This window comes from Rutidosis leptorrhynchoides, chromosome 4, assembly GCF_046630445.1.
Source record: "Rutidosis leptorrhynchoides isolate AG116_Rl617_1_P2 chromosome 4, CSIRO_AGI_Rlap_v1, whole genome shotgun sequence".
NCBI classification, from domain to species: Eukaryota; Viridiplantae; Streptophyta; class Magnoliopsida; order Asterales; family Asteraceae; genus Rutidosis; species Rutidosis leptorrhynchoides.
This window is the reverse complement of record NC_092336.1, coordinates 640,382,790-640,395,504: the sequence shown is the minus strand read 5'-3', so window position 1 is coordinate 640,395,504 and position 12,715 is coordinate 640,382,790. Positions and strand designations below refer to the sequence as shown.

General features: G+C 36.4%; 1 long non-coding RNA gene across 4 annotated transcripts; it reads left to right on the top strand.

The window, feature by feature from the left end:
- The first annotated feature begins 1,245 nt into the window (after nucleotides 1–1,245).
- LOC139904321 (uncharacterized) lies at nucleotides 1,246–9,605 on the top strand. Of its 4 annotated transcripts, none has more exons than XR_011778734.1 (6): nucleotides 1,246–1,367; nucleotides 7,188–7,355; nucleotides 7,506–7,616; nucleotides 8,034–8,629; nucleotides 9,244–9,299; nucleotides 9,381–9,605. It is a non-coding gene; the product is annotated as an uncharacterized lncRNA (long non-coding RNA). The 4 variants fall into 4 exon arrangements; XR_011778735.1 differs by having other exon boundaries at nucleotides 7,188–7,616; nucleotides 8,034–8,123; nucleotides 8,303–8,629; XR_011778736.1 differs by having other exon boundaries at nucleotides 7,188–7,616; nucleotides 8,034–8,605.
- Nucleotides 9,606–12,715: the final 3,110 nt, after the last annotated feature.

The window sequence follows — 12,715 nt, the reverse complement described above, 5'->3', positions numbered from 1 at the left end:
AATTTGATGTAAAGTTCAGGGACGAGGAATGAAATTTTGTCAAATATAAATGTATAAATAGTGGAGTAATAGAAAAAATAAATAAAGACGAGTTAAATAAAATATGGCTTACAAGTTACGCGGACTCTTAAAACGGTCATATTCCCATCCATGGATTATCTATAAATAAGGTAAGAAGGTACACACTCCGCCTCCCTCAGCTCTCAACTGTTTCTATTCGATTCGATGTTCTTATTATTTCCTGCTTATAAATCATAGAGTCGTTCTTCTTCTTTTATTTTCTATCATGTGGGTTCTTCATTCTTCATTTGTTTTCACCCTTGTACGTTTTCTTTCCTTTTTTCTTTTCAACTCAGTACTTCTTTCTTTTTCATTAGGGTTTTCTTTTGATTTTGCTATTAAGTTATATCATATCATATACGAGATTAGGGTTTTTTATTCTCCTTCTTTTGGCGTTGTTTAAATTCTAGGGTTTTTATCACGGTCTTTCCTTTAATTTTCTCACGAAGTTAAGAGTCTAATCCCGGTGGTGTTAATGTATTTTAAAATTTAGGGTTTCTTCAATTGATTCTGAATTCAGGATTTTTTTTATTTTTCAGAGTTTCTTTTGATCTTTTTTTTTTTTGCTTTTATTTGAAATTAGGATTTGTATTTTTATGTTGTTAAAATTGTTAAAAACTGAGTTTTTTGTTCTCAATTTGTTGAAATTAGGGTTTATTCTTTTTATTCTTTGATTTGTTACTAAGTTAGGAGTCATTTCTTCTGGTACTGTTGATTGTTAAAAATTAGGGTTTTTTTTTTTTTATGTTCTTAAATCATACGAAATTAGGGTTTTTTTCTTTTGATTCTTAAATCATACGAAATTAGGGTTTTTGAGAAATTCTTTTTGTGTTGTTAAGTTTAAGTTAAGTGGTTTTTTGTTTCGTATACTGATCAGGAGCTTATCTTTGCAAAGCAGAATAAGGACCAAGAATCTGCTAAGGTAAAGTTTAAGCCATGGTAAATGTAACAGTTTTTTAATCCTCACCAAATCATTAAAAATTTTTTGAATATCATTTTTTCTAAGACTGTCTCATTCTTGATGTGAACCCTAATCTGATTGTTTGATCATTGGAAAACAGCCCTTTTTAATGTATTTTTTTTCATGTAATTGGGAACTTGTTTTTTGAGTGGTATTTCAGTATAGTGATTGATTTTACTTCATGTTTCTTTGAAATTTGAAATTTAGTGTTAGATATCTTTGTCCGACTGTATTATGAATTGATTCACTATATATTTGAAGATGGAGAATCTGAAAGCTCTTAACTTCATGTTTATTCTATGTGAAAGTACCAAAGCTAGAATAACCCTAGAGTCATCAACTCGAGGTATGCTTTACATTTACCTGTTTTGAATCAACGTTTTCTTCAACCTCTTATATTTTTATCGTTCTTCGAACATACGACACACTATCAATGTCTGGAAAAGAAAGGCATTTATATTGCCGCAGAACACTAGAAGCTTTACTGTTTATCTGTTTTTGTATACGGTAGTTTGGTAAGTTCCTGGTTCACAATTAGGTCTTGAAGTTGATATTGTTGAGGTGTAGGCTTCGGTATTTTAGCCCAATAAAAACAGGTCTGGAGTTTACTTGGTGACCAAATCAGGGTCTGGCCAACCCTAATTGGTTGGGCCGACTTTTATTGTTCTTTTCTTAGTCTATATATAGTCTCTCATTGTACTTGTAAATCATCACCTCCAAAATTAATAATAATACTCTCTAGTTCCAAAGTGGATGTAGGTTTCACCTAGAAACCGAACCACTATAATTCTCGTGTTGTTTTTATTCTGTGTTTATTATTCGGCTTGCTCGTTTGTGATTGTGAATCGATTAGGGTTCTACTCTGATAGAAGGCAGGTTCTAGCCTTAACAACTGGTATCTAGAGCTCAGGTTCTAACCCTAGCCGTCAATCATAGCTGTTGCTGTTACAGATCCAGTCGCTGCTGCTGTTGTTACAGATCAGATTGCAGATCAGGTTGCAGGTGCTAAACCCTAGCCGCCACCAGACTCTGCTGATCAACTCTAGCCGCCACCAGACTCTGATGATCAACTCTAGCCGCCACTAGACTCTACTGTTACAGATCAGATTGCAGATCAAATTGCAGGTGCTAAACCCTAGCCGCCATCAGAGTCTGCTGATCAACCCTAGCCGCCATCAGACTCTGCTGTTACAGATCCAGATCAACCCTAGCCGTCACCAGACTCACCAGACTCTGCTGTTACAGATTTACTGCTACTGTTGTTGACCTCAGATTCAATAATATTTTTTTTTCAATGGCAGAAGAAGGAAGGATCAAAATCGACAAGTTTGATGGGCAAGATTTTGGGTGGTGGAAGATGCAGGTTGAGGATTTGTTATGTCAGATCCTTCTGATCGATGCCTTGAATGAGAATAAACCAGAAGGAATGAAAGACGACGAGTGGAAAACACTTGACAGGAAAGCCCTAGCAGCAGTCAGACTCACGTTGACATAAAGTGTTGCCTTTAACATTGTGAACGAAACCACGACACATGGTTTGATGAAGACCTTAGCAAATATGTATGAGAAGCCGTCTGCTTCTAACAAGGTGTTTTTGATCAGAGACAGTTGGTAAACACCAGGTTGAAAGAAGGTGCTTCAGTAACAAATCATGTTAATAACTTCAACAATATTATCTCTCGGTTACTGTCAGTTGATATCAAGTTCGATGACGAAGTCAAAGCTCTTTTATTATTATCTTCGTTACCTGAAAGCTGGTCAGGTTCAGTCACAGCTATCAGTGGATCCACAGAGTCCTCAAAGCTAAAGTTTGAGAGCATTCGTGATTTTATTCTTGGAGAAGATATAAGAAGAAAGAGTTCAGGAGAACTATCAGGAAACTTGCTGAGCACAGAAGAGAGGGGTAGGAGGAAAGGCAGAAGTAACACCACCAGGGGCAGGTCAAAGTCAAGAAGGAGGAGTGTGTCGAGAACGAGGAATGATATTAAATGTTGGAATTGTCAGGAGACTGGACACTTCCGAAACCAGTGCACTAAGCCAGTAACATCATTAAAGCCAAAGGAAGTTAATGTTGCAGTTGCAACAGATGATTATGATAACGTCTTTGTTTGCTGCATTGAGAATACAATTGATGCGTGGGTTATGGATTCAGGAGCATCGTTTCATGCTACTCCAAGTCCACATTTGATGAAGAATCTATGAACAAGTAATCTTGGTAAAGTTCGTTTGGCTCATGATCATTGTCTTGACATTACAGGGATTGGAGGCTTAGAGCTGAAGACCTCTTTGGGTACTAATTGGACCTTGGAAAATGTCCGAGTTATTCCTGGCCTAAAGAAGAAACTAATCTCTGTTGGACAGCTTGATGATCAAGGATATAGTGTGCTATTTGGTGAAGGTCAGTGGAAAGTAATAAAGGGGAACTTAGTAATAGCCAAGGGTAAGAAGAGAGGCACTCTTTATATGGTAGAAGTTCTAGCTAATGAAGTAAATACAGTTTCCAATGATCGTAGCTTAACCAGTCAGTGGCACCAACGTTTAGGTCACATGAGTGACAAAGGAATGAAAATGCTAGTGTCTAATGGTAAAATTCCTGGTCTAAAGAGAGTTGAATCGGACTTTTGCGAGTCATGTGTTCTAGAAAAGAAGGTCACCTTTGCAAAAGCAGGCAGAACATTAAAGGCTCAGAAGTTGGAGCTAGTACACACGGATGTGTTCGGGCCTACTCCTATTTCTTCATTGGGAGGAGCACACTATTATGTTACTTTCATCGATGATTCAACACGCAAGGTATGGGTTTACTTTCTTAAAAATAAATCTGATGTATTTGAAGCTTTTAAGAAATGGAAATCTGCTGTTGAATTATTTTGTGATTTGAAGGTAAAATGCTTGAGGTCGGATAATGGAGGAGAATACGTCAGCACCGAATTCGTTAACTATTGTGCTGATCATGGCATTCGGATGATCAAGACGGTTCCAGGTACTCCACAACAAAACGGAGTTGCAGAAAGAATGAATCGTACTTTAAATGAGAGAGCACGTAGCATGAGACTTAATTGTGGACTACCAAAGACTCTATGGGCTGATGCAGTAAGCACTGCCGCTTATTTGATCAACCGTTCTCCATCAGCTCCGCTTGATTTCAAAATACCCGAAGAAGAATGGAGAGGTAAAGCAATCAGTTATGAGCATCTAAAAATCTTTGGGTGCAGTGCATATGATATTAATAAAGATGGTGACAAACTTGATGCAAAAGCAAAGAAGTACGTGTTCATTGGTTATGGGGGAGATGACATGGGTTACAGGTTATGGGATAACAAGGGAAAACATATTATCAGAAGTAAACATGCCACCTTCAATGAAGCAGAATTGTACAAGGATTTCAACTCAACACCAAAAGAAAAAGAATCAGTTGAATTTGAGGTTGACACAGAGACAACTAGAGAAGATGAAAGGGAAACTCCAGAGTGTGAAACTGAAGTTCCAGTAGGAGTTCCTAACAGTGAAAGCTCGGAGTCTGATCACGAGCAGACTTCAGATAGTGGGAGCTCAGACTCTGATGATGAGCAGACCCCACAGCCCCCATCACAATCTGACCAATCCAATTGGGTCAGGAGATCTACACGAGTTACAAGATAGCCAGAAAGGTTTAGTCCAACAGTTAACTATCTTCTTTTGACAGAAAATGGGGAACCAGAAAGTTATTCTGAGGCAATGAAGTTGAAAGATTCGTTCTAGTGAGAGCAGGCTATGAAAAGCGAGATGGAATCTTTATTGAAAAATCAAACTTGGAGGTTAACCAGGTTACCACCAGGAAAAAGAGTCTTACAGAATAAATGGGTTTTCAGAGTCAAAGATGAAGCGGATGGTTCTAAACGATACAAAGCAAGAAAAGAAAGGAGTCGACTATGCTGAAATCTTTTCTCCAGTAGTGAAGATGACGAATATCAGATTGGTTCTAAGTATGGTTGCAACCGAGAAGTTACACTTAGAACAGTTGGATGTTAAAACAGCCTTCCTGCATGGCGACATTGAAGAAGACATTTACATGTCTCAACCAGAGGGGTTTCGTGTCAAAGGAAAGGACAGTCTTGTGTGTAATCTAAAGAGAAGCTTGTATGGTTTGAAACAAGCTCCCAAACAGTGGTACTTGAAATTTGATAATTTCATGGAGAAGACAGGATTCGTGAGAAGTTCTACAGATCATTGCTGTTATTTGAAGAAGTTCAAGAGCTCCTATATTATATTGCTTCTTTATGTCGATGATATGTTAATTGCAGGTTCTGATATGGTTGAAATACGCAATTTGAAGAAGCAATTATCTAGAGAATTTGAAATGAAGGATCTCGGGCCAGCTAAGCAGATTCTCGGTATGAGTATATGCAGGAATAAAGATGGGTCAGTTTCTTTATCTCAAGAAAAGTATATTCGGAAGGTTCTTGAAAAGTTCAGAATGAATGGTGAGTCTACAAAGCCAAGAAACACACCGTTAGGAAGTCATCTAAAGCTTTCTAAACATCAGTCTCCTAAAACTGAAGTAGAAAAAGCAGAAATGGCTAAGGTTCCTTATGCATCCGCAGTGGGTAGTCTAATGTACGCTATGGTGTGTACAAGACCTGATATAGCACATGCAGTTGGGATGGTTAGTCGCTTTATGCCAGCTCTGGGGAAACAACATTGGGAAGCAGTGAAGTGGATACTGCGGTATTTAAAGGGTACTCCTAAAGTTGGGTTATGTTTCAAGGGCAGGGATACTACCCTCCGGGGTTATTCTGATGCAGATTTGGGTAGATGCAATAATACCTTCAAGAGCACCACCGGGTATGTATTCACTATAGGAGGAACATCAGTGAGTTGGATGTCTAGGCTTCAAAAGAGTGTGACTCTATCTACTACTGAAGCAGAATACATGGCCTTGACTGAAGCCAGTAAAGAACTAGTGTGGTTGAAGACATTCATGAAAGAACTGGGCAGCAAACAGACAGAATTTGTCTTATATTGTGATAATGAGAGCGCAATCAAGTTAGCAAAGAATCCAGTCTATCATGCTAAGACGAAGCACATTGGCATGAAGTATCACTTTATCGGAGAACAGATAAGCAAGGGAACATTTAATCTGGAGAGCATTCCAGGTTCAAAGAATCCAGCAGATATGTTCACCAAACCAGTAACGCTGGATAAGTTGAAGCTGTGCATAGCTTCAACTGTCCTTCAAGAACATTGAAGAGAAGGCAGGAACTAGAGAGAGGAGATGAGCTGAGTCTTGCATTGAAGAAGTACAAGAGTGCAGATCGATGTTATTCGAAGCCTCCAAGTGGGAGATTGTTGAGGTGTAGGCTTCGGTATTTAAGCCCAATAAAAACAGGCCTGGAGTTTACTTGGTGACCAAGTCAGGGTCTGGCCAACCCTAATTGGTTGGGCCGACTTTTATTGTTCTTTTCTTAGTCTATATATAGTCTCTCATTGTACTTGTAAATCATCACCTCCAAAATTAATAATAATGCTCTCTAGTTCCAAAGTGGATGTAGGTTTCACCTAGAAACCAAACCACTATAATTCTCGTGTTGTTTTTATTCTGTGTTTATTATTCGGCTTGCTCGTTTGTGATTGTGAATCGATTAGGGTTCTACTCTGATAGAAGGCGGGTTCTAGCCTTAACAGATATACTGTTCATATGAGTTGTTGCCTGAAATTGTGTATTCCATAGCATTCGGCTTGTTATCAATGAAATTTTGACATGCAAACTGTCATATTTGTTTTTACTTGTATTCTATGCATATACAAAGAACGATCTGAAATCTGTGCAACTGTTATTGTAATTCCTTTTATAGCACCCTGTGAGTTACATGCTTACTGTAAATTGATTCATGGTAATAAAAAAGTATGATGGTTTAAAGTTATTGGGGAAACCCTTACTCAAAAATAAATAAATTTAAAAATGTTGTTTTGGTGGTATGTGTTTGTGTTTAAGAATCAATTGTAAACATATGTTGTCTAAAGCTACAATACGGGTTGATCAATGAGAATGTCTTCTTGGTTCTGTAAAATGATACTCAGATATCCGAAGTAAGCATAAGCATTAATATATATGTAATGGTGACATTAAATTAAATCTCTAGTTACTTTCTAAATACACTTTCTCTTGTTTGTTACTTGTTCTTTGAAGAGGGGGACAGGTGGCGGCATCTTAAGTGCATCTGGAGGCAATGGGTTCGCTAGAGGTTCTGTTGGTGCAGAGTGGCCTTTTGTTTTGTATACTGATCAAGAGCTTCTCCCTGCAAAGCAGAATACGAACCAAGAATCTACTAAGGTTAAAGTTTAAGCCATGGTAAATGTAAGAGTTTTTTAATGCTCACCAAATCATTAATTTATTTTCTATTTTTTCTGACTATTCTTGATGTTTTGGTTAATTTATATTATCTCTTTTCGCATTATGATTATTCTTCAAAATTATATATGATGCATTCGGGATGGATGCGTATAGCATAAACAGAAGCTTGGATATTTACCATGTTTGAAGGTCATTAAGGAACCAGTGGTCAAGAAGTTAAAACTCAAGACATTTTCACAAAGTCAATAACTTGAATATATAATTGTAAGAGTTTCGTTTGATTCTTGTTGAATACTTTCTTTTCTCATGTTTTAGTGACAAATTCTTGTAATATAGATATAGATTCATATGACAAACTAAAGATTGGGATGAGAAGTTTATTTCTGACCCTGAAAACAAAAAGTCTGAGTTAGTAAATAAATGTTAAGGTATTCTCTTTAATATTCAAATGTGAACCCTAATTTGATTGTTTGATCATTGGAAGACAACCTTCTTCTTTTTTGTATTGTTTTCAAGTAATTGGGAACTTGTGTTGAGTGGTATCTCAGTATAGTGATTAATTTCACTTCATGTTTCTTTAAATTTCCAAGTAATTGTGTTGGTGTTACGTATGTGGGAAATTCATTTGAAATTTGGTGTTGTATGGTTTCCTCTGACTGTGTATTATGACTTGATTTGAAGATGGAGAATCTGAAGCTGTTAGCTTTATGTATATCCGAACTCCTGGTATAATGATGCTAAAAGTACCGAAGCTAGATTTATCAAGTCGAGGTATGCTTTACATTTACCTGTTATGCATCAAGGCATTTTCTTTTAACCTCTTAAATTTTTACCGTTCATCGAACATATGGCATTATGGGTGAAAAAGTGGTTTACCCAAACCATACTTTACACCCAATACGAGGTGTATGCTTTACATTCATTGATGATTTATTGCCAAATGTGTGCAGTCTCGTTAACTGTTCTATAGTCAAGTACGGGTACTTCACGAATGGTAACGCGTAGATACATGTCTACTTTATTAATACATAATAATCATCCTAATATTTGTTGTGGAGGAAGAACACCAGAGATCCCGATCATAAACAGTAATATATATCTAATGGTGACAGTAAATTATATGTAATGGTGGAGGCATCTCAAGTGCATCTGGAGGCACCTGTTTTTGCATGCCAAATCAGCCCCGCTGGAAAAGTGTTGATATCCAAGAGTATGCTAGAGCTGTTCTTCCCATGCGTTGGAATCGTGTGCAGGTTGTCAACATGGTTTTTGTTGTGGTAATTTCGACTTATTTTTGTATAAAATGAACTAAGCTGGATTATATGCTAATAAGAAAAATTTGCATACAAAGAAATGGCTTTATGAGTGGAATGAGTCAAGGTGGTTTATGTTTGCCCAGAGGGTTTTGTATAATGCATAAAACCTACACATTTATCTTATTCCGAGTAATTTATGAGTATAATATAATTTTAGTAATCATATTTGGCACACTATATTTTTTTTGATAATCATAATTTTATAAATTATTTGGGTCAATCAGCCCGTTTGGACCTTAGACCAACCCAAATCGACTTTTTTACCAACTCCAATTCCTGATGTGCGGTTCTAATCGTTTCTCAATCAACTTGTTTGCATTTGAAAATGAGGTGATTATTGCAATATGCTTATAATATTATTTTGTAATAATATATAGATAGATTCAAGGAACACTTAGTCTGTCATGTGGCTCGGTTCCTGCTTTGGTCTTCCTCATACGGAGTATTGATGTGTCTCTTCATTCTGTGTCTCATAAATCAACTACCAAACAAATACATGATGCCACTTTTGACTTAAAACTATATTTATGATCACTCAATTCTGCTAAAATCAGTATGTTTGGCCACACTTGTAGGTTGAACCGGGCTCTATGTCATGCGGTCCATTAGAGAACACAACTAATAATCACTCGTAAGTACTTATGATTTAGTACCAGTCCATGATTTGCTTCAGATTTTGGTATATTTATACATTGATATTGATATATGTTAGGGCAAATTGTGAACTTGAGGTCTGCCCCATGGAACTAATATATCTGCTTGAAGATTGCAATGTGAACTCTTCATTGTCTTTCACTCTTCATTTGATAACCCAGTTAGGTCGCGTACATATAGTAAAAATACTCACACCCCCTTCCTAGGTAAAACCTCATCCGTTTACCTATTTATATATATATATCGACTTGCCAGTGATTTGAAACTTTATAACATTGAGGAAACTCTGTCAAGATAACTTATTTATTTATATGGCTATTTTAGCTCTCTTTAGTAACTCAACTACAATAACTCTAATGTTAGAATGTCCACTTGGAACCTATAAGAAAGTCAACGGGTCAGAAAGAGCTCTTTGAGCTCTTTGCTATGATTGCCCAACTCTAAAGTTTCCATATCGTGCCATTTTTACTCCCGTTAGAGGTATTGCACTTTATAGTCGGTTCATCTATTTGAAAATAAGTCGATTTTTTCAAGAATTCCAATGGAACGGGTAGAAACTCACCCAAAATGTATTGTTAGTGCATAAAACCTTCTTAATCGTTTTTTTCAAAAGTTCGATTCCTCTTACAGAAAATAATTTTTCTAATCATACATGACACATTATTTTTTAAGACCGGCGAAGGCATGGATTTGATATCAAAATATTATTTGCATTAATTTAGGATATGCGGACAAGAAGTGATTTAGGTGAACCCACCCAGCCTGACCCGTACAAAATATTATTTGCATTAATTTAGTTTATGTTTTTTTGTTCAAAAATTCTTAATGCATAAACATTGTTAATAATTTCATTCAAAGATTTCGCTCATCTCTTAAAGAAAATAATTTTTCTAATCATTTTAATCAAAAATTTCGCACTCCTACTCGTCTTTCCACCTCTAGATAATTTTTTTGTACAGATAATGGAAGCGTGGAAGTAGGACCATACAAAGTTTGCAATTTGTTAAATTTCTGATGTGGTAGGTATGAAGATGCATTCAATAGGTTAGGGGAATAGTCGAATAGATCAATCTGTCACTAGTTTTACACTTTTAGGAGTCTACCCACAACCTCAAGTTTGTAATCAACACTACCAATTCACTTGGCATAAGGTTGCAATTGGCCTACTTGACCCACATTTTTGCCAAGTCCAGTTATTACCTACAATTTGACTTGAGTCACAAGGATTTTAGCCTGCGCAAACAGATCTAAATTTACAAATAACATTGACGATTAGAAAACTATTGGTATAATACTCTATATAATAGGTCTAACAATTGTTAATAACATCGACCATTAGAAAACTATAGTACTCTGCAAAACAGGTCTAACAGTTATATATAACATCAACCATTACAAAACTAATACTATTAGTATAGTACTGTGCAAGTCATTTGATGTGATAATCAGTTTCTACACCAATGTGGAATAAAATGAGTTAGATATATAATCTAATCCAAAATGATACTCACACATAAATTTGTTGCTAGACGTTTTTTTTGTAAGAATGAGTAACAGACTTCTATAATAATAATGTTCCTTACTCATAAGAAGGCACATCTAATGCTACTACGCTACTTATAGTATGAAAAAAATAACAAGTAATCACGTTGTCCTCTGCCTTACCACCTTATTGGTACTACCTTCGTCATCACTACCACACCCTCTTTTGGTGCCCTTAACATCCTCTCAATTAATAGCTTCTTCATGATATTCGGGATTTCCACCATTACCCCCCAAACCTAAATTTATCTCGGGCTGATTTTTCTCGGTAGCCTTAATAACACTTTCACCTATCTCTAAACGATTTTCCTCGGGAGCCTCAATAACACCTTCATCAATATCAGGATGATTTTCTACGACAACCACTTGAACACCTTCATCAATCTCTTCTCGATTTTCCTTTGGAATCACTTCTACACCATCAATCTCTTTTTCATCGGGAACCTATTCTACACCTTCCTCATCCCGAAGACCCTCTTTTTCTATTACTTCCTCTAAATGTCATTCGAATCCAAACATCAAGTCTCACTCCGCTCAACATAAAGTGAGTTGTCGAGAATTAATAAATCCTAACAACAATAAATGATTTTTTGGTTCTTAACAACTAACTTTATGTTGAGCTGGAGAGTGACGTGATGTTTGGATTCAGATGGCATTTACAGGAAGTAATAGAAGAGGAGGGTGAGAGTCTTGAGTCTGAGGAAGGCTTAGAAGAGGTTCTCGAGGAAAATCAAGTTGAGATTGATGAAGGTGTAGAAGTGGTTCTCGAGGAAAATCAGGAAGAGATTGATAAAGGTATAGATAGAAGCAACTATTGAGGAAAATCAGTCTAAGATCGATGAATATGTAGAAGTGGTTGCACAGGAAAATCAACCTGAGATTGATGAAAGTGTTACTGAGGCTCTCGAGGAGAACAACCTAAGGTAAATGAAGATATTATTGAGGCTCACGAGAAAAATTAGCCTGACGTAGATTTAGGTTTGGGTGGCGATGGTGGAAATCCCGAAGAGTCTGAAGAAGCTATTGATGGAGAGGATGCTAGGGGCATTAAAAGGGGGCGTAGTAGTGATGATGAAGGGAGTAGCAGCAGGGTGGTGAGGGAGAGGACAACATGATTATTTGTTATTTTTTTCACACAATAAGTACCGTAGTATCACTAGATGTGCCTTCTTATGAGTAACGGACATTATTATTATTATAAAAGTTCGTTACTCATTCTTACAAAAAATGGCTAGCAACAAAATTTATGTGTTAGCATCATTTTGGGATCTAACTCATTTTATTTCACATTGTTGTAGAAATTAATTATCAGATCAAATGACTTTACAGTAATAGTTTTCTAATGGTTAATGTTATTTATAACTGTAAGACATGTTATGCAGAATACTATACTAATAGTTTTCTAATGGTTAATGTTATTTTCCTGGAAATGGTTGCCCGCAAAAAGAAGACACAACGAATCTGTTAGATCAGAGTATGAGCTTATGTTTATGTTGCTTCCGTGTTCTATACCAGGGGTTTAAGGTTTCAAACATGTATCACGTGGTAATCATGCTTGACTAACTTTTAAACGGCCGAATCGGGTTCAAACATGTATCTTTGGAAGAGATCTGCCGAAAAGAAGTATGCTCTAATGGGTCAACACGTCGTAAGGATTGTGAATTGTATATCAAATGCACTAAATCTTGTAAGTCATGGTATTAGAAATATTATAGTTAGTAATCGTATTTGACACCCTAATTAATATTTAACATTTAAGAAATTATGGTCAAGAAGTGTTTCAGGTCAACCCAACTGGGCTTGTTCCGAAATGATCTATTTTGTTTCAGGTCAACCCATCAAAAACTATCC